This window comes from Mirounga angustirostris, unplaced genomic scaffold (genome assembly GCF_029215605.1).
Source record: "Mirounga angustirostris isolate CCGP_5_RB_7025 unplaced genomic scaffold, mMirAng1.0.hap1 SCAF_16, whole genome shotgun sequence".
NCBI lineage: Eukaryota > Metazoa > Chordata > Mammalia > Carnivora > Phocidae > Mirounga > Mirounga angustirostris.
Genome location: NW_026991724.1, coordinates 14,071,565 through 14,089,700, shown reverse-complemented (window position 1 = coordinate 14,089,700; position 18,136 = coordinate 14,071,565). Strand labels below are relative to the sequence as shown.

The window sequence follows — 18,136 nt, the reverse complement described above, 5'->3', positions numbered from 1 at the left end:
AGTCATGATCTCGGGATCCTGGGACTGAGCCCCACATCAGGCTCCCTGCTTCTCCCGCTGACCATCCTCCCTGCTTGTGCTCTCTGTCTCAAATAATAAAATCTTTAAAAATAAATAAATAAATGAAAGCTTTAACAAAAAGCAAGTTGGGGCGCCTGGGTGGCTCAATCGGTTAAGCATCTGCCTTTGGCTCAGGTCATGATTCCAGGGTCCTGGGATCGGACCGCATTAGGCTCCCTGCTCAGTGGAGAGTCTGCTTGTTCCTCTCCCTCTGCCCCTCCCCCCATTTGTGCATGAACACGCACTCTCTAATAAGACTTTTGTTTGTTTGTTTAAAGATTTTATTTATTTATTTGAGGGAGAGAATGAGAGAGAGCACATGAGAGGGGGGAGGGTCAGAGGGAGAAGCAGACTCCCTGCCGAGCAGGGAGCCCGATGCGGGACTCGATCCAGGGACTCCAGGATCATGACCTGAGCCGAAGGCAGTCGCTTAACCAACTGAGCCACCCAGGCGCCCAAGACTTTTTTTAAAAGGATGAAAAAGGTCTATCACACACTCACCAAAAGGAAGTTGGAAGTTTACATTTTTTGCACGCCTCCACCCATTTCAGTACAAGCTTCCAGTTATAAAATAAGTAAGTCATGTGGATGTAAATGTACAAATTAATCATACTGTACACTTTCACTGCTGAGAGTAGATCTTAAAGTTCTTATCACACACACACACACACAAAAGTTCTTATCACAAGAAAAAAATTTTGTTAACTATGTATGGTGATGGATGTTTATTAGTCTTACTGTGGCAATCATTTCACAATATACACAAACATCTAATCATTACACTGTATATCTGAAACTAGTATGTTTTATGTCGATTATAACTCAATTTTATTTTATTTTTTAAAGATTTTATTTATTTATTTGACAAAGAGAGAGAGCACAAGCAGTGGGAATGGCAGAGGGAGAAGCAGGCTCACTGCTGAGCAGGGAGCCTGATGTGGGACTCGATCCCAGGACCCTGAGATCATGACCTGAGCTGAAGGCAGATGCTTAACTGACTGAGCCACCCAGGCACCCTATAACTCAATTTTAAAAAAGAAAATTAAAGTTAATTGGAGGGGCTATACTAATGCTAGACAAAGTAGATTTCAGAACACAGAAAACCAGGGATAAAAAAGGAGTATTATATACTGCTGTAATTATATAATGATAAAAGTGAATTCACCAAGGAAATACAACAATCCTATCAGTGAATGCACCTAACAAACAGAGCTTCAAAATACATGAGGCAAGTAGTGACAGATAGGAAAGGAGAAATTAACAAATCCCTATTTATAGCTGGAGACTTCAACATGCCTTCACCAGTAACTGCTCAAACTGATAAGAGGATCAGCAAGGATATACAAGAACTGAACACCACAAACAACCAACTGTACCTCAGTTACAGAACACTCCACCCAACACAGTAACGCACACGGAACATACTTGAATATAGACCATATCCCAGGGTACAAAATAATCTTAACAAAACAGAACGGAAGTCACACAGAGTATGATCTGTAACCATAGGAAATGAACTAGAAATCAGTGAACAAGATAGCAGAAAATCTCCCAACACTTGAAAATTAAACACACTTCTACATAATCCATGGGACAAAGAGGAAGTTGTAAGCAGGAAAAACATGTTTTAAAGGTTTGAACTGCAAGAAAATGAAAGTATTGTAATATGTGGGTGTAGTTTAAAAAGCAGTACTTAAGGGACACCTGGGTGGCTCAGTTGGTTAAGCGACTGCCTTCGGCTCAGGTCATGATCCTGGGGTCCCAGGATCAAGTCCCACATGGGGCTCCCTGCTCAGCAGGGACTCTGCTTCTCCTTCTGACCCTCCCCTCTCATGCTCTCTCTTTCTCTCTCTCTCTCTCTCTCTCTCACATAAATAAAATCTTTAAAAAATAAATAAATAAAAAAGCAGTACTTAAGGGGAAATTTACAACACCAAATGCTTATATTAGAAGAAAAGGTCTCAAGTTAGTAATCTAAGCTTCCACCATAATGAACTGTAAAAAGAATTATTATAACCCAAAGCAAGCAGGAGGAAACAATAAAAACAAGGCAAAAAATCAATAAAATTGAAGAGGAAAACTACAGAAAAATCAACAAAACCAAATGCTGGTTATCTAGAAAAAAAAATTTCTTTTAATTACTTATTTATTTGACAAAGAGAGAGATTGCGAGAGAGAGAGCAGAGCAGGAGGGAGGGGCAGAGAGAGAATAGGCTCTCCACTGAGCAGGGAGCCCAACACAGGGCTCGATCCTGGGTCCCGAAGATCATGACCTGAGCTGAAGCAAGATGCTTAACCGACTGAGCCACCATGGCACCCCAAGATTTAGAGCCCCACATCAGGCTCCCTGCTCGGTGGGGAACCTGCTTCTCTCTCTCTGCCCCTCCCCCCACTCATGTGCTCTGTCAAAATCTTTTAAAAAATTGACAAATCTTGCGGCAACTGGCTCAGTCAGTAGAGCATATGACACTTGATCTCAGGGTGGTGAGTTCAAGCCCCATGATGTACGTAAAGATTACTTTAAAAAACTCGTAAGTCTATAGAAAACTGGCCAAAAAAAGGGGGGGGGGAACACAAACTATCAGGAATGAAGAGGGAAATATCATTACAGATCTTAGAGACATTAATTAAAAGGGGACATTATCAACTTACACCTATATATTCAAACAAGAATGGACAAATCTCTTAAACTCAACTTACCAAAACTGACACAAAGAAATAGAAAATGTAATTACCCCACATATATAACAAAAATTGAATCTAAAATTAAAATCCATCCCAAAGGAAAAAGAAAAATAAAAGTAACATTCTTTTTTAATTCCACTGACTTACATAATTTAGTTTTGTTTTAAATTTAAGGAAATAATTTGCCAAAGTATTTTGTTAAGATTTAAGGGTTTTTAATTTTTTTTTTAAGATTTTATTTATTTGACAGAGAGAGAGAGACAGCCAGAGAGGGAACACAAGCAGGGGAGTGGGAGCAGGAGAAGCAGGCTTTCCTGATGAGCAGGGAGCTGGATGCCGGGCTTGATCCCAGGACCCTGGGATCATGACCTGAGCCAAAGGCAGACGCTTAACGACTGAGCCACCCAGGTGCCCCAATTAAGTTTTTAAATTTATGTTTTTAGTAATCTCTACACCCAACCTGGGGCTCATACGCCCAACCCAGAGACCAAGAGTCGCATGCTCTTCTGACTGACCCAGTCAGGCACACCTAAGTTTCGAGGATTTTCAATTTTCAGAAATTAGATTCCTATTCTACAAAAAAAATCAGTAATTAAAGACAATGACATGGGGCACCTGGATGGCTGAGTCGGTTAAGGGCCTTATCGGCCTTCAGTTCAGGTCATGATCCCAGGGTCCTGGGATAGAGCCCCACATCCACCTTCCTGCTCAGCAGGGAGTCTGCTTCTCCCTACTGCTTGTGCTTGCTCTCTCTCAAATAAATAAAATCTTCAAAAAAATAAAAAAAATTAGGGATGCCTGAGTGGTTCAGTCGGTTAAGCGTCTGCCTTCGGCTCAGGTCATGATCCCAGGGTCCTGGGATCAAGTTCCACATGGGCTCCTTGCTCAGCAGGGAGTTTGCTTCTCCCTCTGCCTGCCACTGCCCCTGCCTGTGCTCTCTCTCTGACCAATAAATAAAATCTCTTAAAAATAAAAAAAATTTAAAAATTAAAAAAATTTTAAGACAATGACATTAAACCACAAAGGTAATAACTAAAGATCTATCCTAAATAATTATCAATATATGAAATAAATCATTAGACCCCAAACGAGTCTAATACAAAGTATCAACTTAATTACCATTTCAGGACTTGAACCTGTTTCCAAAGTTAAATACCATAACCTTTGTACCTGGCATGATTAAGAATATTAATCTGAACGTTAATAAAATATTCTGGTCAAGTTCCTGTTTTATACATACACAAACAGCTATATACATAAAACAAACATATGAATGTAGGTATATATGAATACATATATACATACCACATACTAATATTGTTCAGTAACTCATTTAAAATTCCTTTTATGATTCAGAGGTTATTCCAAGATGTTATGCCTCAACACGTTTACGGTCATGCACTCACTCACCAAATGTTTGTTAAGTGCTCTTCTATCAGGCACTGTGCTAAGCCACCACAGACATTTAAGACCTCACCCTAAAGCTTCAAAGAGTTCACAATCTAATGAGAATGACATAAAAAAAAGTAAGACACGTAAACAACTATAACAAAAACCCTATGAAATGATTACGAACTAGTGATTACAAAACTAGTTCTTACAGTATTCTCTCTAGTTTATATATATGCATACCTCTTTTTATTGCACTTCAGATACTGTTTTGTTTTGTTTTTACATGAAGGTTTGCAACCCTGCAAAGCAAGTTTATCAGCACCATATTTCCAAAAGCATTTGCTCACTCCACATCTGTCACATTTTGCTGATTCTCACAATATTTCAAACTTCTTCATTATTATTATATATGTTATGGTGATCTGTGATCAGTGACCTTTGATGTTACTATTGTACAATTTTAACTAGGGTGCCACCAATGACTCCAATGTAAGACAATGAACTTTGTTGAGAAATGTGTATGTTCTGATTGCTCCACCAACCAGCCATTCCCCTCATCTCTCTCCCTCTGCTTGGGCATCCCTATTCCCTAAGAAACAATACTGAAATTAGGCCAATCAATAACCCTACAATGGCCTCGAAGTATTCAAGGAAAAGAAGAGTCACACGTCTCTCACTGTATGTCAAAAGCTACAAATGATTAAACTCAGTTAGGAAAACTTGTCAAAAGCTGAGAGAGGCCAAAAGCTAGGCTTCTCGCATCAGTTAGCCAAGTTGTGAATGCAAGGGAAAGTTCTTGAAGGAAATGAAAAGGGCTCCCGCAGTGAACAGATGGTAAGAAAGTGAAACAGCCTTATTGCTGATATGAACATTTTAGTGGTCTGGATAAAAGATCAAACCAGCCACAAATTTTCCTAAGCCAAAACCTAATCCAGATCAAGGTCCTAACACTCTTCGATTCTACTAATTGAGAGAGGAGAGGAAGCTGCAAAAGAAAAGCTTGAAGCTAGCAGAGGTTGATTTATGAGGTTTAAAGAAAGAAGCCATTTGGGGTGCCTGGGTGGCTCAGTCGTTGGGCAACTGCCTTTGGCTCAGGTCATGGTCCCAGGGTCCTGGGATTGAGCCCCACATCGGGCTCCCTGCTCAACGGGAAGCCTGCTTCTCCCTCTCCCCCTGCTTGTGTTCCCTCTCTCGCTGTGTCTCTCTCTGTCAAATAAGTAAATAAAATCTTTAAAAAAAAAAAAAAAAAGAAGCCATTTTCCATAGCATACAAGTGCAAGGTAAAGCAAGTACTGATGCAGAAGCTGTAACAAATTATCCAGAAGGTAAAGCTAAGATAATTAATAAAGGCGGCTATACCAAACAACGGCTTTTTTTTTTTAAGAGCTCCATGCTCAACACAGAGCCCAACGTGGGGCTTGAACTCACATGCCATCAAGATCTGAGCTGAGATCAAGAGTCGGATGCTTAACCGACTGAGCCATCCAGGCACCCCCTAAACAACAGATTTTAAATGTAGATGAAACAGCCTTACACTGAAAGGAGACGCCACCCAGGACTTCCATAGCTGGAGAGAAGTCAATGCCTGGATTCAAAGTTTCAAAGGACAGGCTAACTCTCTTGTTAGGGGCTAATGCAGCCTGTGACTTTAAGTTGAAGTCAATGCTCATTTACCATTCTGAAAATCCTAGAGCCCTTAAGAATTATGCTAAATCTATTCTGCCTGTGCTCTATAAATGAAACAAAGCCTGAATGACAGCACATCTGTTTAGAATATGGTTTACTGAATATTTTAAGCTCACCACTGAGACCTAATACTCAGAAAGAAAAAAAAAGATTCCTTTTACTGTTCATTGACAACACACCTGGTCACCCAAGAGCTCTGTTGGAGAGGTATGAGATTAACTTATCTTTTTTTAAGATTTCATTTATTTATTTGACAGAGACAGAGATAGCGAGAGCAGGAACACAAGCAGCAGGAGTGGGAGAGGGAGAGCAGGCTTCCCGCCGAGGAGGGAGCCCGATGTGGGACTCGATCCCAGGACCCTGGGATCCTGACCTGAGCCAAAGGCAGACGCTTAACGACTGAGTCACCCAGGCGCCTGAGATTAACGTTTTCATGCCCACTAACAAAATATCCATTCTGCAACCCATGGATCAAGGAGTAATTTCAACCTTCAAGTCTTATTAAGAAATATATCTTATGGGGCGCCTGGGTGGCTCAGTCGTTAAGCGCCTCCCTTCGGCTCGGGTCATGATCCCAGAGTCCTGGGATCAAGCCCGGCATCCAGCTCCCTGCTCATCAGGAAAGCCTGCTTCTCCCTTTCCCACTCCCCCTGCTTGTGCTTCCTCTCTCGCTGTCTCTGTCAAATAAATAAATAAAAAGAAATATATCTTACATAGTCAGAGATGCCATGGACAGTGATTCCTCTGATGGATTAGGGCAAAGTCAACTGAAAACCTTCTGGAAAGGGTTCACCATTCTAGATGCCATTAAGAACATCTGATTCATGTCAAGAGGGCAAAATACCAACAATAACAGGAGTTTGGAAAAAGTTAATTCCAATCTTCATGAATGACTCTGAGGGGTTCAAGACTTCAGAGGAGGAAGTAACTATAAATATATAAATAGTAAAATAACTAAATTTAGAAGTGGAGCCTGAAGATGTGATTGAATTGCATGATAAAACCTTGATGAGAAGCTGTTTCTTATGAATGAATGAGCAAAGAAAGTGGTTTCTTGAGATGAATTCTACTCCTGGTGAAGATGCTGTGAAGATCGGTGAAATGACAATGAAGAATTTAGAATATTACATAAACTTAGCTGATAAAGCAGCAGAAGGGTTTGAGAGGATTGACTCAAATTTTTAAAGAAAGTTCTATGATGCATAAAATGTTATCAAACAATATCATATACTGAGAAACTACTCATGAAAGAAGTCAACTGATGCAAAAACTCCACGATTTCCTCATTTTAAGAAATTGTCACAGGTTCAGCTTCACCCAGATCACTCCACCAACATGGAGGGAAGACCCTCGACCAGCAAAAAAGTTACAACCTGCTGAAAGTTCAGATGATGGTTAGTCTTTTTTTAGCAATATTTTTAAATTAAGATACGCACGTTATTTTATCAGATATAATGCTACTGCACACTAACAGACTAAAATGTAGTTTAAACATTAAATATATGCACTTTGAAAACAAAAAATTTCAGGGGCGCCTGGGTGGCTGTGGGTTAAGCGTCTGCCTTCGGCTCAGGTCATAATCCCAGAGTCCTGGGATCGAGCGTGCATCAGGCTCCCTGCTCTGAAGGGAGGCTGCTCCTCCATCTCCCTCTGTGGCTCCCTCTGCTTGTGCTCTTTCTATCTCAAATAAACAAAATCTTAAAAAAAAAAAAAAAAGGAAAGAGTCATTTGACTCACTTTATTGTGGTGGTCTGGAACCAAACCCACAATATCTCCAGGGTACGCCTGTAATGATCTATTTTTATTGGCATACCACCACGTGCCCTTCTTGGCTCTTCCCAACTCATTTCATCCCAATCCTTAACTTTGGAACAACAAATCCATCTAGTCCCTCTTTTATCATTCAGTTCCAGCAGTCTTTTCTTTCTTTCTTTCTTTTTTTTTTTTTTTTAGGAGCCTTTCAAAGAAGGATCTCCTTATTCTGAATAAGGGAAGGTATAAAACCATGGATTGAGTCATTCCTCATATTATTTGGGGGAGAAAGGTGAGACTGCTGCAGCTCACACCTGCTGCCCAAAATTATGAAGCTGTCCAGCAGAAGTAATCCTGAAAGCTCTATTTATAGTTAAAAATAGGAAAAAAAAGAAAAAAAAAGGAGGGGGCACCTGGTTGGCTCAGTCAGTTAAGTGTCTGCCTTCGGCTTAGGTTGTGATCTCAGCTCTCTGCTCAGCAGGGAGTCTGCTTCTCCCTCTCTCCTGTGCTCTCCCTCTCTAATAAATAAATAAAATCTTTAATTAAAAAAAAGAGAAAGCAAAAAAAGATCCTGAAGTCCTAAGAGACAAGCTTTAGAGTACGTAGCTCCAAAAGTGCCAAGTGGGGAAGGGAGGCAGCAAAGTCAGTAGTGACGGGATGATATTATGCAGTATCAAGAAAAACTTTTGTATTTGAAATGTATTATTTTACTTATCTTGAATACTTCTTCCTTATAAAATAAATGATATGAACAGATTTAGGTATGACCACTGTAATGAAGCTATGAAGAGGTGACATAAGAGTACAAACAAGCTAGAGAGCATTTCCAAATTAATATAGTCCAATCCTTAAAACCTCTGATTTATAATGTCAACTATCCTGTATTTTCACACTGCTAACCGTTATCAAATCTTCACTGACTAAATTAATCCAAGATTAAAAAGTTAATAAAATGAAGGGCCACAAGACCAGTAGCATCATGTGTAGACTCACAAATACAGACTACAGAAAGCAGAGACCATCAGATATCCTGGAAGAAGCTATAACTACTGAACTGTGTACACATTATGAAAGTATTTTTGTCTTGTTTCAATAAAATTAATATAAAAAATTACAGAAAAGCCACTCGGTATACATTTACCACGAGTTTTCCTCATATTTTTATAGAACTGTAATCATGGACTCTAACACTGAGTCCTTTTATCACGTGACATAGTATCTGTTGTTAGTCTTTAGCTTTATTTTAATGGCTGCCTAATATTCCATAGTAATTTTTAAATTATTTCTCCAACTTTCTGACATCTGTCATATAATGCTGAAATTAGTATTCATATGCATACTACTTTTCCTGCATTTGAAATTATTTCATTAGACTACACCCTATTTTCTAGTTTTATCTTTTAAATCAGAATAAACTACATACAGCTGGGACTTGAATCTAATTTTAAAGGAATGAGAACTTAAGTAGACTAAAGTTGGGGTTTCTGGAGGCTCCTGATCACTTAAAAGACCAAAGGCACAGAGAGTAAAAACAAATCATTTGGACAAAACCGTAACAGTACTTTAAAAATGAGAGGATTTAGAAAACTGGGTGACTTTAAAATGCAATGCTAACATTCACGTTTCAAAACACTCTTTTATCTTCTAAGAAAAGGATATTACCAAGTCTTTTATTCCCAGAAGATGGGATTCTGAGAAAGCTGTAAAAACAAAATTTCCCACGGACTACTGGATTGCAGGTAAAGGAGTCAAAAGGCTTCTACGTGTATACGCACCCACTCACATACACCTCGACTACTATTTTGTTAAATACATGCACAAGGGGAGAGAGAGAGAAAACTGGCCCTGAACTGAACGCTGTTGATGCGAGATGAGGAAGGAATTCATTATACTCTTCAGTCAGTATGAAATTTTAGTAAGAAATTAAAAGCAGGGGCGCCTGGGTGGCTCAGTCGTTAAGCGTCTGCCTTCAGCTCGGGTCATGATCCCAGGGTCCTGGGATCGAGCCCCGCATCGGGCTCCCTGCTCAGCGGGAAGCCTGCTTCTCCCTCTCCCATTCCCCCTGCTTGTGTTCCCTCTCTCGCTGTGTCTCTGTCAAATAAATAAAATCTTTAAAAAAAAAAAAGTTAAAAGCATAACGCAAAGCAAAAAATTACAATCCCCGAGAAGAGCTATTTATGAGCGGCTTTTAATTTTTTTTTTTAAGATTTTATTTATTTATTTGAGAGAGAGAGAGAATGAGAGACAGAGAGCATGAGAGGGAGGAGGGTCAGAGGGAGAAGCAGACCCCCCGCCGAGCAGGGAGCCCGATGCGGGACTCGATCCCGGGACTCCAGGATCATGACCTGAGCCGAAGGCAGTCGCTCAACCGACTGAGCCGCCCAGGCGCCCTTGGGACTCACTTCTTTCTTTCTTTCTTTTTTTTAAAGATTTTATTTATTTGAGAGAGAGAGAATGAGAGAGAGCACATGAGGGGGGGAGGGTCAGAGGGAGAAGCAGACCCCCCGCCGAGCAGGGAGCCCGATGCGGGACTCGATCCCGGGACTCCAGGATCATGACCTGAGCCGAAGGCAGTCGCTTAACCAACTGAGCCACCCAGGCGCCCGAGCGGCTTTTAATTTTACTACTGCAGAGAATGAAAGCGGCTGCGTCTTTCCTACTGCCTGATTGTAAACGGACCCTCCGTGGATCCCGATCCTGGCAAAAGTTTACGCCGCCGTTTCAAGTCCTCAGCTCCAGCACCGCGGAAGAGGAGCGCTGAGAACACAAAGAGGAGAAAGGCAAGGACCGGGCCTCAGGCTCTTCACAAGGTCTCGCATAAGACACGGGGGAATCTGCGAAAGGGGAGAAGACGCTGCTCGCTTAAGCTAAAGAGAAAGGCAATTTCCTCCGGCCAAACGGGGCACCACCTCAGGAGGCCGCCCCGCCAGGTACAGGCGATCAGGCTCTCGCGGTCAGTGCAGACCCCGACCTCCCGAAGTCTCTCTGGACCAGGGGAAACCGCACAGGGGTGTTACCGATACCGCAGGCCAAACCCTGTCACCAACAGAAGCCGGAGCCGAGGCCGCGGCGTTTCCGCCTCGGGGGAGAGTCCTCGAGGCAGGAAGGACAACGGGAAAGTTTCGCCGCCTCAGGTAGCCAGGTCCAGCGGTATCCAAGCGGCTCTCGGCCCTGCCACGCCCCCAACCCCGGCCTCAAGCGGCCTCCCACACCGCGGACCTCCGGCCTGACCTCCGGCTTGACCACCGGCCCGACCCCAAACCCAGGATCCTTCCCTTTCTCCTCACTTGCCACCTCAGGGTCGTCTGAACCCCAGACTAGGGACTTCTAAATCCGGAGCGCAGTGCGAGGAGAAAAACAAAGACCCTTGACGTTAAGACTGCCACACTCACCTGGCTGAGTCCAGGCGTGAAAACGGGTGAAAGGAACTTGGCACTTAAAAGCTCAGCACCCAAAATGGCGGCTCCCTCAGCCTCAGCACAAGCAAGCACGGGCGGAGGGATCTGCGGGGCCAAGATAGCCACTCCCTCCTTCCCAGAGATTGGCTGCGCGCTCGTCGCTTCCGGAACTCACGTCCTGAGCGGCTCGAGGCTCCCTCATCCAGCTCCCTTCGGAGCCGGCGCGATGGGAACTACTTCCCGCGGCGGAGGCATGGGTGGTGACGCGTCTATACGTCACGCCACCTGCGTTATCGTTACCTGGTAGAGGCGCAGGCCGGCTGGGGCCGGTCTTGCCCTAGGTGCGGAGAGGTAGACGGGAGTGGTTTGTTCACCTGCTCTGTGCTCAGTACCTTCTATCGGATTTCTCCAGTCTCTCGAAAAACCGGCTCCAGTACTACCTTTTAGACCCTCGGAATTACTCCCTGTGATTTGCTCCCGTCTTTCGCTCAACTCCAGTAACCCTAACGGCTTTCCCCCGGGTGTCGGTTTCTTCTCCTGCGGCAGTGCCTGAGCAGGTTTCAGTTCTTTAGAGGCTGTTTTTCCGACCCTTCACCCTAGTCCCCTAGTTGCCCACCATCACTCCATCGATGTCCTCCAATAACTCTGCCCCTCATTTAAACCAAATCTGATTGCTCTTTCAACCCGAATCTCTAGTCTGTATTATTTAAGTCACTAATGTTTCAACACCACGTTCTCCGGGAATTCACCTTGTCTCTATTCAGAGGAAACTTCTGGTTTTCTTTTTCACTTGAAAACCAGTCTCTCGGTTTACCGAGGGAAGGGGCTTCTCGGCTCTTGGCTTCTAGGAGAGGTAATTCCGCCCTCTGCTGTAGAAGCTGCATCTACCGGGACCAAAATTGCGGTTTGCGAAATTGTAATGTGGTCGTTATGACAAGGATGGAGCTACGCGTTACTGTATGAGGTTTATATGAATTTAGAAATAGTGTGTTTTTATAACCACTTGAAATATTTCCGTAAGGGGCGCCTGGGTGGCTCAGTTGGTCGGGCGACTGCCTTCGGCTCAGGTCATGATCCTGGAGTCCCGGGATCGAGTCCCGCATCGGGCTCCCTGCTCGGCGGGGAGGCTGCTTCTCCCTCTAACCCTACCCCCTCTCATGTGCTCTCTCTCTCTCTCTCTCTCATTCTCTCTCTCTCAAATAAATAAATAAAATCTTAAAAAAAAAAAAAAAGAAGTATTTCTGTAAAAAACCGGTTCAAGAACCTCAAAATACAGTGTTTGGTTCTTTTAAAATGGGGGGGAGGGGAGTCCCCTGTAAATACATGCAAATATAATTGAGTCTGTTACGCAGTAAGATAACGGCATCTTAAAAAATGGAAGTGAGCGCGGACTGCACGAATCTAAAAAGCAACCAAATGCAATGTGTGTGGATCTTGTTTAATGGTTCAAACCAACCAACTATAAAAGACACTTTTTGAAACAATCAGGGAAATTAGATTATGTACCAGGTATTACATGATACCAACTAACCAAAGAATTGTTATTTTGGTAAACATGAAAAGGGCATTGAGAATTTGTAAGAAAATGTCCTTTAAAAATTTTTTAAACAATGAATACTTTGCATTGGGGTTAAATCCAAAAATCCTGATGATTGTTTAATCGAATGTTATTATTGTACAATTTTCTCTACCTTTAGGTATGTCTTAAAATGTTCATAGTAAGTCACAAGGTGAAAACAACCCAACTGTCCATTGTCTGATGACAATAAAAGATGGTACATACATACAATGGAATATTATTCATCCTAAAAAGAAAGGAAACTCTGATACATCATCTACAACATGGACAGATCTTGAAGCTATTATAGTATGTGAAACAAGCCAGTTGCAAAAGGAGGTAACAGTGTGTTATTCTGTCTATATGAGGTCCCTAGAGAGGTCAAATTCAGAGAGGGACAAAGTAGAATAGTGATTACCAGGGGCCGGGGGACGAGAAAGTGGAGAGTGATTGTTTAATAAGTATAGAGTTTCATTTTGGGAAGACAAAAAAGTTCTGGAGATGTATGATGGTGATCGCTACATGACAATGTGAATGTACTTAATGCCACTGAAGTATATAATTAAAAATGGTTGAAAAGCTAACTTTTAGGTTATATTTTACCACAATAAAAAACTGTTCATAAAAAAATTTTAATTAAGTCTATGTCATGGAGGGGATTAAATAAACAGTATATATACTAATAATTTAAATGCAAAATGTGGAACCTTCTACAAGAAAACTGGCTCTAATTAAAAGAGACTAATGAGACATAATAACCAAATGAAATACATGAAACTTAATTGGATCCTGGTTGGAAAAAAAGGTATGTGGGGAAACAACTTAGGGTTCAAATGTGTTTCGAATATTAGATTTTATGAAATTATTGTTAATTTTCATAAGCAGTAGTAATTGTAGTTGAGCAGGGGGTGCCCTTATCCTTAGGAGATGCATGTTTAACTATGTAAAAGTAAAGGAGCATGGTGTCTGCAACTTATTTTCAAATTGTTTAGGGAAAAAAAAATTTGTGTGTTTATCATAGGCTATTATACATCTCCATAGGAAGTAGTAGTTTTCCCCCTGAAACAACCAGATTAGGCCACAGTTCCAGCAATAAATATATTCTGATTCTGTTCTGCATTTAGTTTAAAAGCAAAATAAAGGGGATTGAATTTAATACTTTCTCTTTTTTTCAAGAGTAAAAATATGTTGGGGCGCCTGGGTGGCTCAGTCGGTTAAGTGACTGCCTTTGGCTTGGGTCACAATCCCAGGGTCCTGGGATCCAGCCCCGCATCGCATCGGGCTCCCTGCTTCGTGGGAGGCCTGTTTCTCCCTCTTCCACTCTCCCTGCTTGTGTTCCTGCTCTCGCTCTCTCTCTCTCTGTCAAATAAATAAATAAAAATCTTTAAATAAAAAAAGTAAAAATATGTTTGTTTTTACTAATTTGAGAGTACATGTGTGAAGTTTAATGAAAGACACCCCATTCCATTATTAATTTTTTGGAAAATATTTAAAATTTATTTATTTTTTATTTTAAATTTAACACAAAAAGTATAAAATATTCACACTATTCAGTAAACTTGCTTTTTATTTTTATTTTTTAATTAAAGATTTTATTTATTTATTTATTTATTTATTTATTTATTTATTTATTTATTTATTTATTTATTTTAGAGAGAGCGATGTGGGGCTTGATCTCACAACCCCAAGATCATGACCTGAGCTGAAATCAAGAGTCAGGCACCTAACCGACTGAGCCACCCAGGCACCCCCAAACTTGCTTTTTATATTTAATATATTCTGCATATCTTTTTTTTTAAGATTTTATTTTTAAGTAATCTCTACACCCAGGTGGGACTCGAACTTAAAACCCTGAGATCAAGAGTTGCACACTCTACTGACCAAGACTTCCAGGCACCCCATTCTGCATATCCTTTTCTGTCAAGATATATAGATCCATCTTTAACCATGGAAACAGATATACCATTATTTAGCCAATCTCTTATTAATATTTAGGTTGATTCCAATCATTGTTCTGTAATGTGCTATAGGGAATATCCTTCTAAGTATGTATGTGCACATGTTCAGACTATTTTTCTTTTCAGACTATTTATTAAAGACAGATTCCCATAAGTGGCATTGCTAGGTCAAAGGGTATGCATATTTAAAAATTTTATTCCTGGGCGCCTGGGTGGCTCAGTTGGTTAAGCCACTGCCTTCGGCTCAGGTCATGATCCTGGAGTCCCGGGATCAAGTCCCACGTCGGGCTCCCTGCTCAGCAGGGAGTCTGCCTCTCTCTCTGACCCTCCCCCCTCTCATGCTCTCTATCTCATTCTCTCTCAAATAAATAAATAAAATCTTTAAAAAAAAATTTGATTCCCACGTTATGTGTCCCCCAAAATTCAAATGTTGAAGTGCTAACTCCCAGGATCTCAGAATGTGACCTTATTTGGAGATTGGGTCTTTACAGAGGTAGTCAAATTCAAATGAGGTCCTTAGAGTGGGCCCTAATCCAATATGACTTATATTCCCATAAAAAGGTGAAATTTGGAGACAGACACACACTCAGGGAGAACACCAAGTGAAGATGAACACAGAGATGGAGGTGAAGCGTCTACAAAGCAAGAAACACCAGAGATTGCCAGCAAACCCACAGAAGCTAGGGAGAGGCTTGGAACCGATCCTTCCTTATAACCCTTAGAAGGCACTAACTCTATTGATAACTTTGATCTAGGACTTCTAGTGTCCCGAATAGTGAGACAATAAATTTCTGTTGTTTAAGCAACCCAGTCTGTGGTACTTTGTTGTAGCAGACTTACCAAACTAGTACAACCCATTACCAGACTTCTCTCCCAAAAGGTTCTATTATTTCATTCTCCTAGTGATAGTGTATGAGAGTGCCCATTTCCTCATACTCCCCACTATGGACATTGTCAATCTTTGTAATCTTGTTGAAACTTAAGAAATTATTTTAATTTTCATATCTTTGGACATTAGTAAGATTGACTAGCTTGTAAATAGTGTGCTCATTATAGTCCTTTGCCCATTTTCCTAATGGTGCAGATAAACTTTTAAAATAAACTTCTTACAGGGGCACCTGGGTGGCTCAGTTGGTTAAGCGACTGCCTTCGGCTCAGGTCATGATCCTGGAGTCCCTGGATCGAGTCCCTGGATCGAGTCCCTGGATCGAGTCCCGCATCGGGCTCCCTGCTCGGCAGGGAGTCTGCTTCTCCCGCTGACCCTCCCCCCTCTCATGTGCTTGCTCTCTCTCATTCTCTCTCTCTCAAATAAATAAATAAAATCTTTAAAAAAATAAATAAATAAAATAAAATAAACTTCTTACAGTAATGCATAAATAGGCCAACCACACACACACACACACAGCTGAAAAGGATGTACAATAAACATTAAGTCTCCTTCCTCTGCTCCCTAGTCTTTTCATCCCTCACTCTAGAAATAGAATAACCATTGTTACCAGATTCTGGTGCCTTTGAGCAAGTTAATCTCTCCGTGCCTCAGTTTCCTCATCTGTAAAATGGTAATAATATCATGTATATACATGCCCTTTTTTTACACATGTGGTAGTATACTAGGCACTATATACTATACTGTATATACTATACTGTACTATGTACTATGTACATAGTACTATGTACTATGTACTATAACATACATTAAGATATATGTCCATATCAGTAGTTGTCAATAATTCTCATTCTTTTAAGAGACTGAATAATAGTCCAATATATATGTGTACCGTAATTTTTTCAGCACTGTTCTAAACTGATGGGAATTTAGGTTATTTCCAATATTTTGTCTCTATAAACAATGCTGCAATGACTAGATAGTAGCTTGCATGGATTGTATTTAATAGGTAAATTCCCAGAAGCAGAACTGGGTTGAGGGGTAGGTATATTTTTAATGTTAATAAATATTGCCAGATCACTCTTGACAGAAGAAGTATCAATTTATATTGCTACCAAAGTATGAGAGTTTCTATTTTCCCATGCCCTCAGTAGCACGGCATATTTGGTTAAGTTTGGATAACTTGACATTATTGCAACCTTATTCAAACCATGAAAGTAAAGATGAGTGAAAAGTGTCATGGAGCCCATGTCTTGCTAAAAGTGACATGATTCAGGGCGCCTGGGTGGCCCAGTCATTAAGCGTCTGCCTACGGCTCAGGTCATGGTCCCAAGGTCCTGGGATCGAACCCCACATCAGGCTCCCTGCTCGGCGGGAAGCCTGCTTCTCCCTCTCCCACTCCCCCTGCTCGTGTTCCCTCTCTCGCTATGTCTCTCTCTGTCAAATAAATAAATAAAATCTTTTTAAAAAATAAAAAAAATAGGGCGCCTGGGTGGCTCAGTTGGTTAAGCGACTGCCTTCAGCTCAGGTCATGATCCTGAAGTCCCTGGATCCAGTCCCGCATCGGGCTCCCTGCTCAGCAGGGAGTCTGCTTCTCCCTCTGACCCTCCCCCCTCTCATGCTCTCTCTATCTCATTCTCTCTCTCAAATAAATAAATAAAATCTTTAAAAAAATTTTTTAAAAATAAATTAAAAAAATAAAAGTAACATGATTCATTTAGAAAAATTGTTTCCTACACAGCAGTTGCTTCAATTCAGCATTCATCACCTGTATTCTGTCCTGTCTAATTATTTAGATCCTATAGTACATCAGAGTAAATCATACCACACCAGTCAGTTATCCAGCCAGTACCTCTGTCCCTGGCTGAACAGACCAGTTTCATTCCAAAGCAAAACATAATTGAAAAAATCAAACTGACTCACATTATTTTGCTTGAAAATTCTGTTTTGCTCTTAGGATAAAAATCAACACATAGCATTTCTTTGGTTAACTAACCAGTAACTCTTTTTTGTATAAATGATTATAACTAGTGGCCATAACAAAAACCTGATATAGTACTTGAATGCAGTGGAATAAGGGTCCATAACAGGCCTGCAGGCCAAGATCAATCAGAGCTGGTTTTGTACACTCTCCCCAGCTAAGAATAGTTTCTGCAGTACTGATGGATTGTAAAAAACAAAAAACAAAAGGAAAGAAGAATATGTGACAGAATCCTTTTTTTTTTTAAGATTTTATTTATTTATTTGAGAGAGAGAGAGAGAGAGAGAAACAGCATGAGAGCGGAGAGGGTCAGAGGGAGAAGCAGGCTCAGCGCCGAGCAGGGAGCCCGATGCAGGACTCAATCCCAGGACTCCGGGATTGTGACCTGAGCTGAAGGCAGTCGCTTAACCAACTGAGCCACCCAGGCGCCCTGTGACAGAATCCTTATGTGCCCACAAATAAAATATTTATTAACTGGCCCTTTACAGAAAAGTTTTGCTGACCGCTGCAATAGAAGAAAGTACTACACGTTTTGTAAGAGAGAAGGGAAAGATGATGGGCAGAGAGTAATTTGTTTTTTTTCCTTTTTTTTTTTTTTAAGATTTATTTATTTGAGAGAGAGAGTGAGTGGGGGGAGGAGCAGAGGGAGAGAATTCCAAGCAGACTCTCTGCTGAGCAGAGCTAACTCAGACTGGATCTCACAACCCTGAGATCATGACCTGAGCTGAAATCAAGAGTTGGACGCTCAACTGACTGAGCCACCCGGGTGCCCCTTGTCTT

At 41.3% G+C, this 18,136-nt stretch overlaps 1 protein-coding gene across 1 annotated transcript in view; it reads right to left on the bottom strand.

Moving 5' to 3' along the window:
- Positions 1–11,089, bottom strand: part of IST1 (IST1 factor associated with ESCRT-III) — a 34,215-nt gene extending 23,126 nt beyond the window's left edge. Inside the window, exon 1 of the mRNA XM_045890813.3 lies at positions 10,968–11,089. The gene's annotated coding sequence lies outside the window, so the exon portion shown is untranslated. The remainder of the gene's footprint in view (positions 1–10,967) is intronic.
- Positions 11,090–18,136: the final 7,047 nt, after the last annotated feature.